Below are 16659 nucleotides of genomic sequence, written 5' to 3'. Positions count from 1 at the left end.
GTAGTTGCTGTTGTCTGTCCGCCATGTTCTCTGTCTGACTCTCAATTTCCATTTTTTTAGGATAAGGTTTAATGAGATACTTAGTCATAAAATTTTCTTGATTTTTTTTCTGACATTCAAGATAAAGCAACTTCCTCCTTTGTTTTTTACAATTAAATCCTGTATTCTTTCTTAGATTATTTGCAACATCCTATTACTGAGATGCCCCAGAGTTCTCCATGATATATGTTATCCTTTGCAATAGTAATGTACCCAAATTTCTGGTCTTCTTTTATTCCTGTAGTCTCTGCCTGAAAGACTCTGATGGTAGACAAATAATATGTACACACATATATAAATGTACAAATAGAATAGCATCTAACACATAGTAAGTACTTGAAAATCTTTCCTATTATTATTATTATATACAATTTGAGAGTATTAAATACAGGAATGGAAAATTATATGAAATGTAAAAACCAAAGAAGATATCTAGAAGATCAAGCTTCTCAATCTAATAAAAATTAAATATATACGTAAAGCAGGAAGGCAAGCCTTAGAAAATGAGATGCTGTATGATACAGAACTCATTGAGACGTGGTCAGTACACTAGGGAAAACCAAAGCACTAACATAAGGCCTGCAAAAATTTAAAAGATAAGTGTATTAAAAGCAAAAACACGACTAGCACATAACACAAGATTCAAAACTTTAACTATTGTTTCACCATCTCCATCAAAGGCTCAGAATCCCTCAGGAGTAAGATGAAGCTTACTGTTCATTTACCCACAGTGAGTCCACAAAGGATAAGAACACTGCTTGCACATAGAAAAAGAACCTGACAAACACACTGAGGTTCCACATTCTGAAAGCTCTTAGCATTTTTGTCTGTAGCTGGAAAGCACAAATTTGTTTTTGGACAGCAATCATCTCACTGTCATTTGGCATTCGTAGTATGGTCCCCTGGCAGTCATTTGCAGTGTAAATTCGAGTCACATCCCTGCAGTTTTGCTATCACTCTTACTATAAAGTCACCTTGCAGGTTTCCTCTACTATGTTGTGATTATTTTTCAACTTTATTGCTATGCTGATTTGTTTACCATATGCTTATTGATGAATTTTGCTCTTAACCCAGAGGTCTTTCTTCAGTGACTGGTAATAAGATCAGGAATCTTTACAGGACAAACCCGAGGAGCCTGAAGGAACCACAGGTAAAGCTAATGGGGATGCAGCTCTCATTGTTCATTCTCTAGTTTCTGTTCCAGGTACTTATCAATTTATTTCACTGATAAGAGTAGCAAGCTCACAACAGAGTCATGGAGAGTGAAAAACAATGTGTCCGTGTCTATTATTTATTCATGCACCAGTCACATGGATGAAAAATGCTGCCCATTAACACCAGAACAGCAATCTTTTATAATTGTGCCATTGCGTTCTTTACTGTTCACCCCATAGTGTGATACATGCAGAAAACAAATGGTAGTTTCATAATTAGTTATTAGTAACTCGCCCCCTGGAGCAGGGTGTGGGAATCAGAATGAATATCTTCTGACTGCTAGTGACTATATTGTTGGGATGAAATAAACACACTGAAATTCAGCGCAAATTATCTACACGAGTGAATATATCCTATTTATAAATAATCATGACTAGATTGCCATGGTTTACATCCTATGTAATTTTAACTTTAGGAATAATTCTAACAATCATATTAAGGGAATATTAAGCAAAGATATTTAAATGCCTCATGTTTTATTTCTCTCCAAAAACAGAACATTCACTGTTAATATTTTTAGTGTATCTAAGTCTTCTTTAAATCGGAAAGGTTTGGTATAAACATACACACACATACATATAGTTGTGTTCACACTATCACATTACATATATTTTTTTTTAAAAGAAAAAACTCCAACCTGGCATATTTTAGCCCTGTCTTCCTCATGAGCTGGTCAGATTTTCCAAGTATTTGACTAAATTCTGTCTAGATATAGATATAGATATAGATATAGATATAGATATAGAGACACATATAAGCCCACATATGTGTGTGTCGCTCTCTGCACAAATTATTCTTGCAATATAAATAATACAATATAACTGTTATCCTTTTAATATTACATTATATTCCATAAGCCCAGGTACCCTGTTTTTAAAAGTAAATATCATCCTCATACCCTATTTGATAAAAGGCATTATTCAAAACAAGCAGGGTCAGCGATCATTCACATAATTGCCTACTCAGCAGTGACTATTTCTGTTGCAAAATTTGGCACTTTGTGTATTCACAGCACTTAAAGAAGAAAAGCTCTGAGTAACTCTCTGCATGAGTAGGCACTCGTTCAACCTGAGGAGCTCCGCTGAGTCACACTTGAAGAATCACCTGTATCAGAAAAGTATAGATTGTAACATGGGACAACGGTACCAAAAACAGAGACCATGAAGAACAAGGTAAAAATGAAAAATAATTTCTCAAAAAAATCCAACAGGCCAAAAGATCATTTTAGCTTCTCACATATGTGCATGAATAGAAAAGTTCATGTATAATAAGCAGACAATTAGAACAAGTAAAGGCAGCCTTGTCATTTATAATTGAGCAAGGTCAACGTGATTAAGTCTTTTCCATTATTTATAAGTTTGTATGTAATTACTGTAAGTTCTAAGATATTTCTATATTACATTATAATTATTGACAATGTTATTTTAGTTCCTCATAATCCATGCATCTGTTTTCCCCAAAAATTTCACTCATTAAAATAAAAATAAACACAGTATGCTTTGACATTAATCAAGAGAAAGAGCAAACTAATTTTTGGCATACTGAAATTATTTTAAAAGAACATAATACAATGAAAAGTGTAGTTTCATTCTCTACCCCTTAAAATTTTTAAAACTTTAGATCACACTTTTGGCCTGTATCTTTCTTGAAAAGACTCTTTTGGTGGCCACTGATCATTAACACACAGGTGCTCTGATTGATTCTGATGCTTGTGGTTGAATTAGTCAATTGATAAATTAGTGATATGCTTGAAACACAGGAGTGAGCAATGAGGAAGCTCTCTCCACTAAATTTTTGTGACTAACATTCCCACATTGCTGGAAGAGTGAGCATATGCCATCTGTTTCAGATGCATAAAAATTCAATTAAACTATCAGCTGTCAGGATCACTGTAGGGTAAATATCAACATAGGAAAGTATGTAATAATTATACTGTGAATTCTTAACCAGAGGTAAAAATCATATTCTGCATCACTCATACTGATGGACTCATTCTCTAAAAAAGCTAAAAAAAAAATTATTTTAAATATTGCACTCCCTTGAAATCCCTTTATTTGTTATTAGTTTTTGTCACATATAATACAATTTAATAAATTAAAATATAAATTTCAGTAAAATAAGATCAGAAATTGGGGTGAAAGGCAGGAGATTAAATTGGAAGACAGAGTAAAAGTGCTGAAATTCCATTCTAAAGGATAAGAAGGAAGTTGAATCAAAGTTTTACTGCATTAGTCAGGAATGGTAGTGCCCAGAAGGCTGGGCAGGAGTGATCTCTGCAAGTTCCCGAACAGCCTGGGCTACGCTGCGAGACCCTGTCTGAAAAACGAAAATTTTGTTACCTTGAAATTGTATTCCCATGCTCTCTGACTATGAAGTAGATAAGATATGCTGTGCACGTTAGGGACACAGTCATGTCATAGAAACTGTCAGTTCTACTACGAGAGAATCTACTCAAGAAGAGCTCCAGCCAGCTGGACCATGGAAAAGGCTAGTATCTGAGTGATCATCATATCTGAAATTTTACTTATTAGCGCTCAACTTAAAAGTGTTAAAAAGAGGTCATCTAGCATTTTTTATTTCAATTATAAATGTAATCATAGTCATAGAGGCATGGAGCAATACTGGAAGGAGGGAATTTTAATAAAATAAAGTAGCACATGCCAGCTTCCCTTGTGACAGAGAAGTTGGCACCCTTATGGAATATGTCAAGTAAGGTCTTTGCTCTCAAGTCTCAGGCATCATGTCATTTCATCTGTCTGATCTACAGTACTTATGAAATCTACATTTATTATTAATTGATGTTCAGAATTGATTAGTGTCTTGTTAAGGAAATGTCTAACAGTTAATTGCGGAGAAAAACTAAAATTCATGAAAAGTGTCAATGCAAGCCTCAACCTGATAAATGTTATTCAGTATTAATCTAACAATAAAATAATGAGTCTCACTGCTGAAATTTATGCTACATGTTCAATATTCCAGCCACACATCATTCAACCACAAATACTCATGCAAACCTCTAAGATTTGGTTCATGCCAGCTGCTGGTTCTATTGTCAGACCTTGCCACAGGCTGTTGGTTAGCCTGGTAACTCCTATCTTGTTTTAATATCTGGTTCATATGTGTTACAGATAATTGGTACCTCTTCTATATTTTGATAGTACTTTCACATGCCAAATCACATCCCTTTGTGTAATTTATCCTGACAGATCTATGTACCCATGTGCTTTTTTGATTATGAATTTCATTAGAAAAGAAACCTTGATAAAAAGATAGATCAATTCCTGTAACAAAGTGTTTAATACAGACACCTTAACTTCTCTGACTTTTAATTAAGAGAGGAATTGCATTGATGAAAAGGACTTAATACTTCTGTTTTCTTATAGAGATCCTTTTCTTAAAAATGAAGAAAGCAAGCTCCCATTCTAGTAAGGAATAGAAGTATCAGAACAGCTCATTAAGCACACTGGGTACACATGGTAGAGAGGACACATTAATACTGACAGGGACACTCATGAATTTTCTTGGTTTCAAGGACCCTGTGCAATGTAAATGAGAACCGCAGACTAACTCTAGAGCATTCATTCTGGGCGGCTAAGTAGAGCTAGTTACCTGTAGGACTAATGTGGGAATGAAGTCCCAGTTCTGGGTTAAATGTAATCCTCCCACTTTGTAATCATGGCCCACAGGATTCACTATCAAAATAAGAAAATGTCTATTTCAGAACTTCTGCAACCCAAAAGGAATCTCATAATTGTTTCCCATTCCTTTAAAAGTCCCCGTTATCTTCTTCAGGTGCAAGAAGTGAAAAATAATCTTTTATTAAATGTATGGAGCATTAAACTTGATGACATAACACCAAACAGCACAGTTGTTGGAATAGAATGATGCATAAACTAGAGGAAATGAGAAATCCATAATCTTTTTTTATTTTAAAAATGAAAAAAGAATAAAACAATAGAGAATTTCAAAACAAAATAAGAAATTAACACTGGTTAACATATTGCATATTGTTATCTTCAAGGTAGTTGTTCATATTACAGATTTTTAAAAATTGCCATTTTCTTTCCTGTGTATACAGTCCTGGAATATCTCATTTAAAATAAGACCTCATAGTCCGTAAGTTTACAGGTGGGTTGCCGCACTCATAGCAATCGTGAAATTTCCTATGTGTCTTTATGGCCGTGAAGAAACCGTGTTTGCTCATTACTAGGAATCTTTTGTTGTTTAGGGAAAAGTGATCAGGGACAAGGATCATTCTGAACAGGTTCAGAAACTCTCATAAATATGTGATGTACAGATTTATAGAATTTTATTCACAGTCTATAGTTCCTTCCTCCAGTCTCCCTTAGAATCCACTCGTGCTCTCACACTGCTCTCCCCATGCTTTTCAAAGTCACCAGTGATAGTCCAGGGCTCAAGTGCTGTTCCTCTTCCTTTTCACATCCATAATCACTGGCTTGATAATCTTACCTACCTAGAGATTTGCATGCAAATGAGCGTGTACTTCTTTCCCAAATTCCAAATGCATCCGCCCCCTGCCCTCTCAAATTTCCACTTGCATATCTAGTAAACATCTCAAGCTTAACATGTCTATAGCTGATTTTTTTCTGATCTTTACCCCCAAAACACACTTTAGCTTTAATATTCTCTCACCTTGTTGATAGTAACACCATGTAGTTAGTTATTCAGGTCAGAAATTACAAAAATCTTTAATTTCTTTATCTTGCTCCTATATCAAATTCAGCTCATTCTTTTGACATTACTTTCAAAATGTAAATGCACAAAACCAACTATTCTGGACACATCTATAGAAAAGAAACACAGTTTACATTATTGAAATAAGATCTCAATCTTATTTTATGCCTATTATCACATTATTTCTATACCATGTAATGAACCACCTATAAACAATCTGCATGTTCTATCTGAAACAACTGTCTTTTAGTTAATTCTTTGGACATACTAACCAAAAGAGAATTAAGCTTATTTTGATGTAGATTTATTTTTTCCTAAATATCTTTCTTCATCAATGTTACTGTCTCCAATTCATTATTAGAAATATTTTGCCATGTGGCACTCTAGAGAGGTTATTAATACAATTTATTCAACTTATGTGAAGATAATCAAGGACATATCACTTTTAGCTTAGTATGCTTGCATGGTAAATAGTAGAAATAAAATCATTCATATGTTACCATTGCTGAATACTCAAATATTTCTCCTTTCTCTCTTTCCACTGAATGAATAAAGTACATATGTGTATTCTAAAATAAATACATTATTCACTTCTCTGTGGGTATAAAATGCATTTTATATCAGACAAGTACAAATTACAACAATATATAGAAAATAACTTGCCTCCCTGTTCTACAGAGAAAGAGTGAATTCCTAACATCATATCCTGAGGATCACATATATCAATTAATTTGACAATTATTTATTGAATATATATATATATATATATATATATATATATATATATATTTGGGAGGTCTGGGACTTTGCTAGGGGCTGATAATTCAGTGGTGATGAAGGTAGATATATTACTGTCTTTTAGTGGAACTCACAATCTAGGGACAATTATAGGCAAAAAAACCCAGAAAATTGTACTACAGTGTAAAACCTGTTTAGATGGGTCAGGAACAGCTTGTCATAAGGACACGAGGAGGGAGACGGAGCACCACATTCAGGGTATCAGTAAAAGCCTCTTAGTGAGAGTAATTTGTAAAATACAACTTGAAAAATGATGAGAACCAGTTAGTCATAGAGGACATAATAGTTATAAGCGAAAGAAATGTCTTTGTGCAAAGATCCAGAGATGAAAGGATGCTATATGACCTCAGATAAGCTATAAGTCATAACTGACCTCAGATATGCTATAAGTCAAAATATTCAAAGAGGAAAGAGGTAGTGAAACTCCTACACTAGAAAAGCAAACCAGAACCCACTGTAATCCAATGCAAAGCAACTTAGCTTTCTAGGAAGGGCAACAGAGAAATCTCTGGACAAACATGTCTGTGTTTCAAAAAGATCACCCTCACTGTGTTTTGAAGAATTAACAAAGGAACAATATTAGAGGTAATAGGAAAACATTTAAACAATATTTGACAAAATCTTTTGAGTAAAATGGTGATAGTTTGAAGTAAGAGAATGAGAATAGGAAGAAAGGAAGAACAGAATGATTCTATAAGTTAGGGCAATGGTCAAAAATTTTTGCAGCATGGTAGATTTTAAATTCTAACACATATTCATTAAGCATACTTGTTGTGCATCTCAAATCAATTTATGCAAATCATAATCTGTAGTCTAAAACCCCAAGAAGTTAATTAAATTAATTAAGGGTACACTGATAATTACTGGCATGTTTGTGTCTAATGCAGGTCTTCTAGTCCAATGTTTACAGTTCAGTGTTTTATATGCAAGAATGATTCAATTATCTTAATAAAATGAATTAATATTCATTCATCTAAAATGTTACCAAAGTAAGGTGATGAACTTGCATGTTTAAAGTGAGCTTAATTCTGATGACTACTATTCAGACTTTAGAAATGTAATTTGTTTGAGCACCTTCACCTCAAATACTTTTAGTCCTTTTAAATCAGTCAGGACACACAATTGCATCTCTAACCAAGAACAACCTAATATCTCTGTCCATACAAGTCAATTTTTATTGTTATTAGCAGACACATTTGTCATATATATTAACATGCTGCCTGGGACGGGAGGTTACTGAAATAATGACTAGGAATGTCAAAATCATGAATAAAATATGGGAATCAGTATTGCTCTTTGTAAAGTTTTCTTATCAAGTCTGCAGACTAAGTGTGCTCTCGAAGGTGATGCTCCACGTTGGGTGACATAAATGAATAATGATGCTGATTTTAGAAAGGAGTGAAGCCCAGATTAGCACCTTAAATTACAGTCTGTTGGTGCTGTTAGCAGTTGGATCCAAAGAAAATGTGCTAATTTTTCTGTGTTTCCTCAGAATTCAGCTGTGGAAATGGTGGTGTCTTGTGGAGCAAAGGTATAAAACAAGTGACAGTAAAGTAGGTCTTTCAAGAAGCCAAATTATAATAAATGAAAAAAGAGAATATTTTAGTTGGAATCCAATTTTTCTTAGAACCAAATTATATTTTTAGTTTACTAAAACAGTGAGACATGGAAAATAGCAGGTAATTTGCTATACTTGTGAGGGATACAGGGGCCTTGACACCATAAATATTTGTAATGGTTTTGCTGAAGCTCTACAAATTCATTCATAAATTAAACACCACTGAAACTGAACTTTTTGTGAAAGAACCAAGTCTTATGAAAGGATTCAGTTAGGTGAGTACTGACCACATGACTGAGATTTACTTAGACTGACATGATCTGCTGAGCAATTCAGAGAACCTGTGATACCTCATCTGGAAATCACACTATTTTTGCATTTGCAAGTCACTGCTTGATACCTGGTATTAACAAGGGAAGTAGTAATTCATGATTCTTTACCTTTGCTTGTATGATTATTCATTTATGAATTGCTATTTTGTATCAGGCAGTTGAAGTAGTTATGTGCTCAAAACATCAGGAAAAAATTGTTTTATTTCCTCAGGGAAATAAATGCTTGCATTGCAGTCACTTTAAAAGCACCCATTCATAAGAATGCCAGAGCAGTGGCAGTCAAAGAGGAACCCCCAGTACCATTCATTTGACTTTGAAATTTAGTGTTTAGAGCAGAACTAACAAGTAGGGTTAATCATCTATCCTCATCTGAGAAGCTAGATAGCTTCATCTTGTCATTTATTCATTTAACAAGGATTTAATCAGTGTCTGGCTTGGTAGAGGTCACAGAGTAAATGATTGGTGGGATTGGAATTATTGTCCTGAATGACTTGGGAAAAATTTTATCAGACAGACTTAGGCTAGAATCTTCATAATGTCTGCTCTAAGACTACAGTCTTAGCTCATTTTGTGTTGGTAACACAGATAAATTACACTTGGTAATTTATAGGAAACAGGAATATATTTAGCTCACGGTACTGAAGTCTGGAAACTCAAGGAGCATTACCTGGGGAAGGCCTCTGTGCTGCATCATCCCTTGGCAGAAAGGAAGGAGGCAAGAAAGGAAAGATCAGGGGACCTAGAGAGGCCCAAACTCGCTTTTATAATACCCAATCTCCAGACAACTCAACATTGGAGTCCTCCTTTTGATATTCTTGCATCACACATTATGCTTCCAATATATTAACTTTAAGGGATGCATTGAACCATAACAACCACCAAAATACACTCTCATTATCATTACAGTATCTTCTGTTCCTTTTTTATTTAAGATAAAAAAGACAGAAAAGAATAAAAAAGCAAAAGAGACAAACAACAACACACCCAAAATAATAACAGTATAGGTTTACAAAACAAAATGATAAAAATTTGACAATGTTTGTAATATTACATATTGTTACTCTCAAAAGGGTTGCTTAGATTACCAGACACAGACATGTCTGATCTAATCATGAGTATTAACTGTTTTTTTCAAGAACTAATACAATTAGTAGTACAGTCATTTTAGTTATCATACACACACACACACACACCCATACACACACATACACACACAATTTACGTCTTTTTCCTTTTCCCTTCCTTCTTTCTTCCTTACCATCCCAGTTACTTTGCCTCTTTGAGTGATTTCTTGCCTTTACATAGTACTTATTGAAGATTTTGGATCATATATATGCTTTCAGTTTCTTACACTAGGGAGAAAATATGGTATTTACACAGGTGAGTTTGATTTATTTCACTTATGAATATGGTCTTAAGTCACATCCATTTGTTTATCAAAGTCTCAATGCAATCATTCTTTATAGCTGAGCAGTATTCCATTGTATAAAAATTTCACATCTTTTTTATCCATTCCTCAATTGATGGATCCTTGGGTTGTGCTTCTATGAATATGGGTACACATACATCAATGTGGTATGATGTTTTTAATTATTCTGGGAAACTTTCCAGAAGCAGGAGAGCTGGATCAAATGTAATCTCTAATCCTAGCTTTCTAAGAAATCTCCACACTGATTTCCACAGTGTATGCACCAGTCTACATTCCCACCAACAAGTCCCTAGGGGAAACACTTTTTATGGGTTGATTTTTTGTCCTAACCATTCTTTCTGGAGTGAGATGGAATCTCAGTGTTGCTTTAATTTGCATTTCTCGAATGACCATTTATGTTGAACATTTTTTCATTGATTTATTTGCCATTTGTATTTCTTTATCTGAGAAGTATATATCCAACTCAAATGCCTGTTTTTGTATTGGGTCCTTGAATTTGGGGGGACTGATCTTTTAAATTCTTTGTAAGTTCTAGATAGAAGTCCTTTGTCTGAAGGACAGTTGGCCAAGGGATTTTCCCAATTCATGTGTTTATTTTTCACTCTGTTGTTTAATCTCTTTTGACATGCAAAAACTTTTTAGTAAGATGAGAACCCATATGTTGACTCTGGGAAGTATTTCCTGTGCAGTTTGATTTTTTTCACAAGCTCTTTACTTACTCATATTGTGTCAAGATTCCTACCTAATTTGTCTTCCAGCAGATTTAGTGTTTCTGTTTTAATATTTAGATCTTTGATCCATTTTAACATTAGTTTAATGCATAGTGAGAGATATGGATCTAGTATTAGTTTTTGGCATATGGAAAGCCAATTTTTCCAGCACCATTTATTAAAGAAGCTATATTTCTTCCACTGAATATGTTTGAGCCCTTTGACAAAGATGAGGTAGCTGAGTATATTTGTAGTTGTTGTTTTATCTTCTTATTTATTCCACTGATTTGTGGCCATGTTTTCACTCCAATGCCATGCTGATTTTATCACAGTATCTATGTAATATAATTTCAAGCTGGGGATTGTGATGCCTCCTGCCTTGCCTTTATTGCCTTTGTTATTCTATGTTTCTTCTGATTCCAGAAGAATTTTAACAACAATTTCTCTAGATCTGTGAGGTAAGAAAATGATATTTTGATGGAAATTGCATTAAATTTGTATGACAAATTTGAGAGAATGCCCGTTTTCATAAGGTTTGCTCATCCTGTGAACAGAAAATGTCTTTCCATTTTCTGAAATATTTGATTTCTTTTTTCATAATAATGCAATTTTCAACGTGTGGATCTTTTACTTCCTTTGTTAGATTGATTCCTAACTATCTCTTTTTTGTTTGTTTTTGGATGCTATACTAAAGTGTGTGGTTTGCGTTATTTCTCTCAGTGTGTTTGTTGTTTGTGTACAAGAATGCTATTGATATTTTACCACTGAGTTTGTATCCTGCTACATTACTGAGTTTGGTTATTACATTTAGAAGACTTTCTATGGAGTTTTGAGGGTCTTCTATGCATAATATCATATCATATGCAAATAATGATAATTTAAGTTTAACTTCTTTTCCCATGCTTATTCTTTTTATTTCTATCTCTTGTCTAACTGCTTTGGCTAACGTTTCCCAAACTATATTGACTAAGAGTGGTGATAATGGACATCTTTGTCTTGTTTCTGGTTTTAGGTTGAAAGTTTTTGGGTTTTGCTTATTTATTAAGATGTTGTGAGTTCAGAAGATGGCGGCTTGATAGGTTAGCAGGGTAGAGAGCCTCTCTGAGAAAAACAACTCAGATGCTAGAATTTAGCAACATGGAGAAGACCAGATGAAAGGAGAGGGATTCTCGTGAGCCAGGAAGAAACTAAGGAAAAAGAAAAAAGATAGAAAGGAAGGAAAAACATGGATGAAAGGCTGGAGCCAGACACACTCACTGGGACTGGTCCAGCGCTGTGCTGGGCTGCCTTGGAGTAAGACTATTCACAGTCGCACAGAAGCCACAGCTGCAGAAATTGGGAGTTGGTGAGTCCAGGGCCCTTGGTGAGAGGATGTGGCGCCACACAGAGTGAAGCCAAGGTGGAAAGTTGCATTAATTCATGGTAAGCACTGGAAATTGGGTCCTGCAGCAGGTGTGGCCAGCTAGAAGACATGTTGGAGTTGGGCAGGATAGGCCTGAACCCAGAACCACAGTGGTGTCAGTCAGCCACCCCTGGCCCAGAGAGGACTGGTGGGACCTGTTTGGGCTGGGTCACGCCCCTGATCAGGAGCCAAAAGCCAGGGATGAAGCTGTCCCGAACCTGTGATGTCTGCACAGCACAGACTAACGTGCTAAAGGCACTTGCTGGTTGACTGGCTCAGAGAAGAAGGGTTAGCCCACATCATCCCTGTATGCACCTCAGCTAACAAACTGGAAAAGGCAGCAAGCTCCCAGCCAGCATGCTTCAGGAAAACCATAAGCAATATGGAGAGGGCCTGAGACCTCCACCATACACCTGTCTGAAAGAAACCAGAAACATGACAAGAGAAAGAAAGAAGAAAAAGCCTTCAGCCACTGACCCTGGGAAAATAAAGTCCAGAAGAGCTAAATACAGAAGAGATCCAGGCAGCAATCATGCAATATTGGCCACAGTATCAGCAGACATAAAGAAATATCTTCATGACCTTATAGAAGAACTTAAAACTAAAATTCTAATCCAAGTGAGGCAACATATAAGAAGATTAATAAAAGAAATGCTAAGCACCTCTCAAGAAGAAACAGATGTGAGAATGGAGGAACCTAGAAAAAGAAAAGAAACCTTTGGTGAAGAATATAAACAAAATCTAGAATACATGAAACAGATTCAAAGAAGTTACCAGGAAATTAAAAACTCCATTGAAAGCTGGCAAAATGCCTTGACAGAAACTAAAGTTAGCCTTTCAAAATTTGAAGAGAAATTTGCAATGTTTGATTGTGAAAGAAAAGACCTCTTAAAAATAAAAAGGAATCAGGAAGTAACAATACAAAGGCTAGAAGACAACATGAGTATTTATAACTTAAGAATAAAAAATGTGACTGAAGAAGCAGGAGCAAACACAAATAAATTATAAAGGCTATTCACAGAAATAATTAGGGAAAACTTCCCAAATGTAGGAAAAGGAAATGATATCCAGATAAATGACGCATACAGAGATCCAGGCAACTACAACCAAAACAGATCTACATCCAGACATATAATAATCAAGATCCCAGAAATTCACCACAAGAACAGAATATTAAAAGCAGTCAGAGAAAAGAAGCAGATTACCTATAAAGGAAAATCCATTGAAATCATAGCAGACTTGTCAGCACAAACTACCAAATCAAGAAGAGCTTGAAGTGAAGTAGCCCAAGCCCTGAAAGAAAATAACCTCCAATCCAGATTGATGTACCCTACAAAACTCTCCCTCAAAATTAATGGAGAAACAAGATGTTTCCATGTAAAAGAGGAACTGTGGGAGTTTATGACCACCAATCCAACCCTACAAAAAGTACTGAAGGACATTCTAAAGAGAGATAGAAAAAAATACCAGGATTTCAGCAACAGTGGCACAGAAGCCTCAGTGAATGGGGCAGACAGTGGAATGAAGGAGAAAAGTGGACAAATAAAAGCAGAAAAATAGAATAGCAGAGATGGGGCAGAGAAGATTGGCCGTCTCTAATATAGATGGCCTTGATACATTAACAAAAAGAAACACAGGCAGAATAGATCAGGAGGTAGGATCCATTGAGATGCTCTGAATAGGAAATATACACTACCTGAAAGACGGTTAATAAACTGAAAGTAAAAGATAAAACCAGAGAGAAATAGAGACAACTCGTCCAGCAGCTGCAGATAGGTTGGAAAGTCATGACACTTTTGTGTAGTGGAGAACAACTCAGCTATAAGGAAGGAAAACCTTGAGGCTTTAGTAAGTAAAGGAATACAGCTCAAGATCAAGCTCAGGGGTAAAAAGGTTCAGCACCACTTAGATAGATAATGGGTTTCCCTTCTAATCTAAAATATAAACCCAAAATATACAAAGCACCCTGAGAAAGGGAAAGGGGAAGAATTGTCTAAAAAAGGAAGGCAAAGGACATTGTTAATAGTGTATCAGGATTTAAAAACCACATTAGTCTTATCACTCTGCTTAGTTTGATTTTATTCTGTTCCAGTCTGTCTACTCATACTAGATTTGAGGACACAGACAGCTATTCCAAAAATAGCAGGATATACTACGGTAACTATTCTTAATTGCCTATTAACTTAAATTGAAGCCCTGTTTTACTTACATTGTCTTACTATGACTGATCTTATTTGAATCTGGTTTGTTAGACTGCTGTTTTGTCTTGACTGATTTTATTCGAGTTTTGTATGCTTGATAGTATCAAGTCTAAGAGTAGAGGCAACTACTCTAAAGATGACAAGATGCAATAAGATACCCATTCCGGTTTAATTATTAACTGCTTTTGAAGTCCTACAATGTCTCCAATGTTGTGTTTTTATTAAAATTGCTATGTAATGTTATGTTAAATTATATTATGCCTGATCATGTAGACAATTCTATTGAAAATAACAAGAGACAGCATAGTAACTACTGTAGATCACCTAGTATTGTGGTTTTATGTTTTTTTCATTTCATGGTTTTCTAGGAATTTGTTTCGTAGTCTTGCTTTGATCTGTTTTTCCCTATAATACAGAAAGTATAGGTATACAGGTACAGAACCACACATGTATAGAATTTTTAAACAGTTTATATAATGCATGATGAAATGAACATATACTCTGAAGAAGAGACACTAAGATATCCAGTGCTAATTCTGTAGCATTCTGATATAAAATCTAGCAATACTATATTATTCACTGTTCAGAGTAATATTAGTCTAGTCTCTTATATTTAATTTCAATATACATGAAGACATGGACAGCTATTTCAAAAAGAACGAGAGACATTATGGCAGCCATTATTGACTTCCCTATTGTCTGGTCTTGAAGATCTAAAAACCCTTCATCATCCTGTTCTGATTAGTTTTGTACTATATTTTTCAGTATGTATCCACTGTGTGTGAAAATGTGGACAACTATTTGGAAGAAAACAAGAGACAATATGATGGACAGTGAAGATCTCCTGTGGTCTTGCTTTGTAATCTGTGTTTCTTAAAATTGTTTCTTTATGATCTATTTTGTTCTGTTTAATTTTACCCTCTGTAAAATAAAAAAAAAGATGTTAACTGTTGATACATTATATATGGATTTTGTCAGATTGAGATAGAGAACATCTATTCTGATTTTTCTGTAGGGATTTATCATGGATGAATGTTGGGATTTTGTCAAAGCTTTTTCTACATCTAATGAGATGATGATGTGATTCTTGTCTTTGGTTCTGATGATATGATGTATTAAGTTTATTGGTTTGCATATGTTGAACAACCTCTGCATTCCTGGGATTCCAACTTTATCATGTTATATAATCTTCTTAATGACTTGCTGTATTCTATTTGCAAATATTTTATTGATAATTTTGTATCTATGTTCATTAAAGAGATTAGCCTGTAATTTTCTTTTTGTTCGAGTCTTTCTTTAACTTTGACACTAGGGTAATGTTTGCTTTCAGGAGTAATTTAGGGAGAATCATGCAACTTTCAATTTTTTTAAGAGTTTGAGAAGTATTGGCATTAAATTTTACCTAAATTTCTTGAAGAATTCAGCAGTGAATCCATCAGGACCATATCTTTATTTTGTTGGTAAGGTTCTCATTATGTTTTCAATTTCATTAAATTATATCAGATTTTTTGGCAGTTTTATAACTTCTTCACTCAGCATTGGTAATTTACATGTTTCTAGGAATCTGTCCATTTCTTCTGTGATATCAAACTTAGGAGAGTAAAGGTTTTCAAAGTAGGTATTGTTGACCGTATTTCCACAGATTTTGTAGTTATTTCATCCTTTTAATATTTTGTTGCATGGGTTTGAGCTTTTCTTCCCTCTTTTTGATAAAGTTGGCTAGGAATTTGTGAATTTTCTTTATTCTTTCAAAGAACCAACTCTTTGATTCATAAAGTTTTTATTTAAAGAAAAAACAGAAATGAGGTAGAAATAATACATACTTTCAAAACAATAAATGGTAAGAAATCACTAGTTGATAATTACTTACTGTCCTCTTAGAAATATTTGCTCAAAATACAAAAGTGAAGCACACAAAATGGACATTCAAACAGCGAGACTGCAAACAGTTGTGTTCAACTATGCAACAAAAATTTTGTAATATGGTTATCAATCCTATACACTTAAACATACATGCAGTTATATCCTTTAAAGCACTTTCTTTTCCTTCCTCTTTTACAATAGCAATTACACATTTTGGGTTTTACTCCTTACTCCTACATTAGATACAAAATTCTCAATAAAATACTTGCAAATAGAATACATATTTCTTTACTCCTACATTTCTTACTACTTTTTACACTAGAGATACAATGTGATATTTATAAATATGATTCTTATTTATTTCACTATGTGAAATAAATAGCCTCAAGTTATATCCATTTGCCCATGAAGGCCTCA

General features: G+C 34.5%; 1 long non-coding RNA gene across 1 annotated transcript; it reads left to right on the top strand.

Annotated features, from left to right (window-relative positions):
* The first annotated feature begins 850 nt into the window (after positions 1-850).
* On the top strand, positions 851-15608 carry LOC134477557 (uncharacterized). The gene is made up of 3 exons (XR_010049572.1): positions 851-1189; positions 2267-2426; positions 15145-15608. It is a non-coding gene; the product is annotated as an uncharacterized LOC134477557 (long non-coding RNA).
* Positions 15609-16659: the final 1051 nt, after the last annotated feature.

This window comes from Cavia porcellus, unplaced genomic scaffold (assembly GCF_034190915.1).
Source record: "Cavia porcellus strain 051 isolate PalLab524CR breed Dunkin Hartley unplaced genomic scaffold, mCavPor4.1 scaffold_9, whole genome shotgun sequence".
In the NCBI taxonomy this organism is placed as follows: Eukaryota; Metazoa; Chordata; class Mammalia; order Rodentia; family Caviidae; genus Cavia; species Cavia porcellus.
Note: the sequence above shows the minus strand (reverse complement) of the source record. Positions and strands in the feature narration are given on the sequence as shown.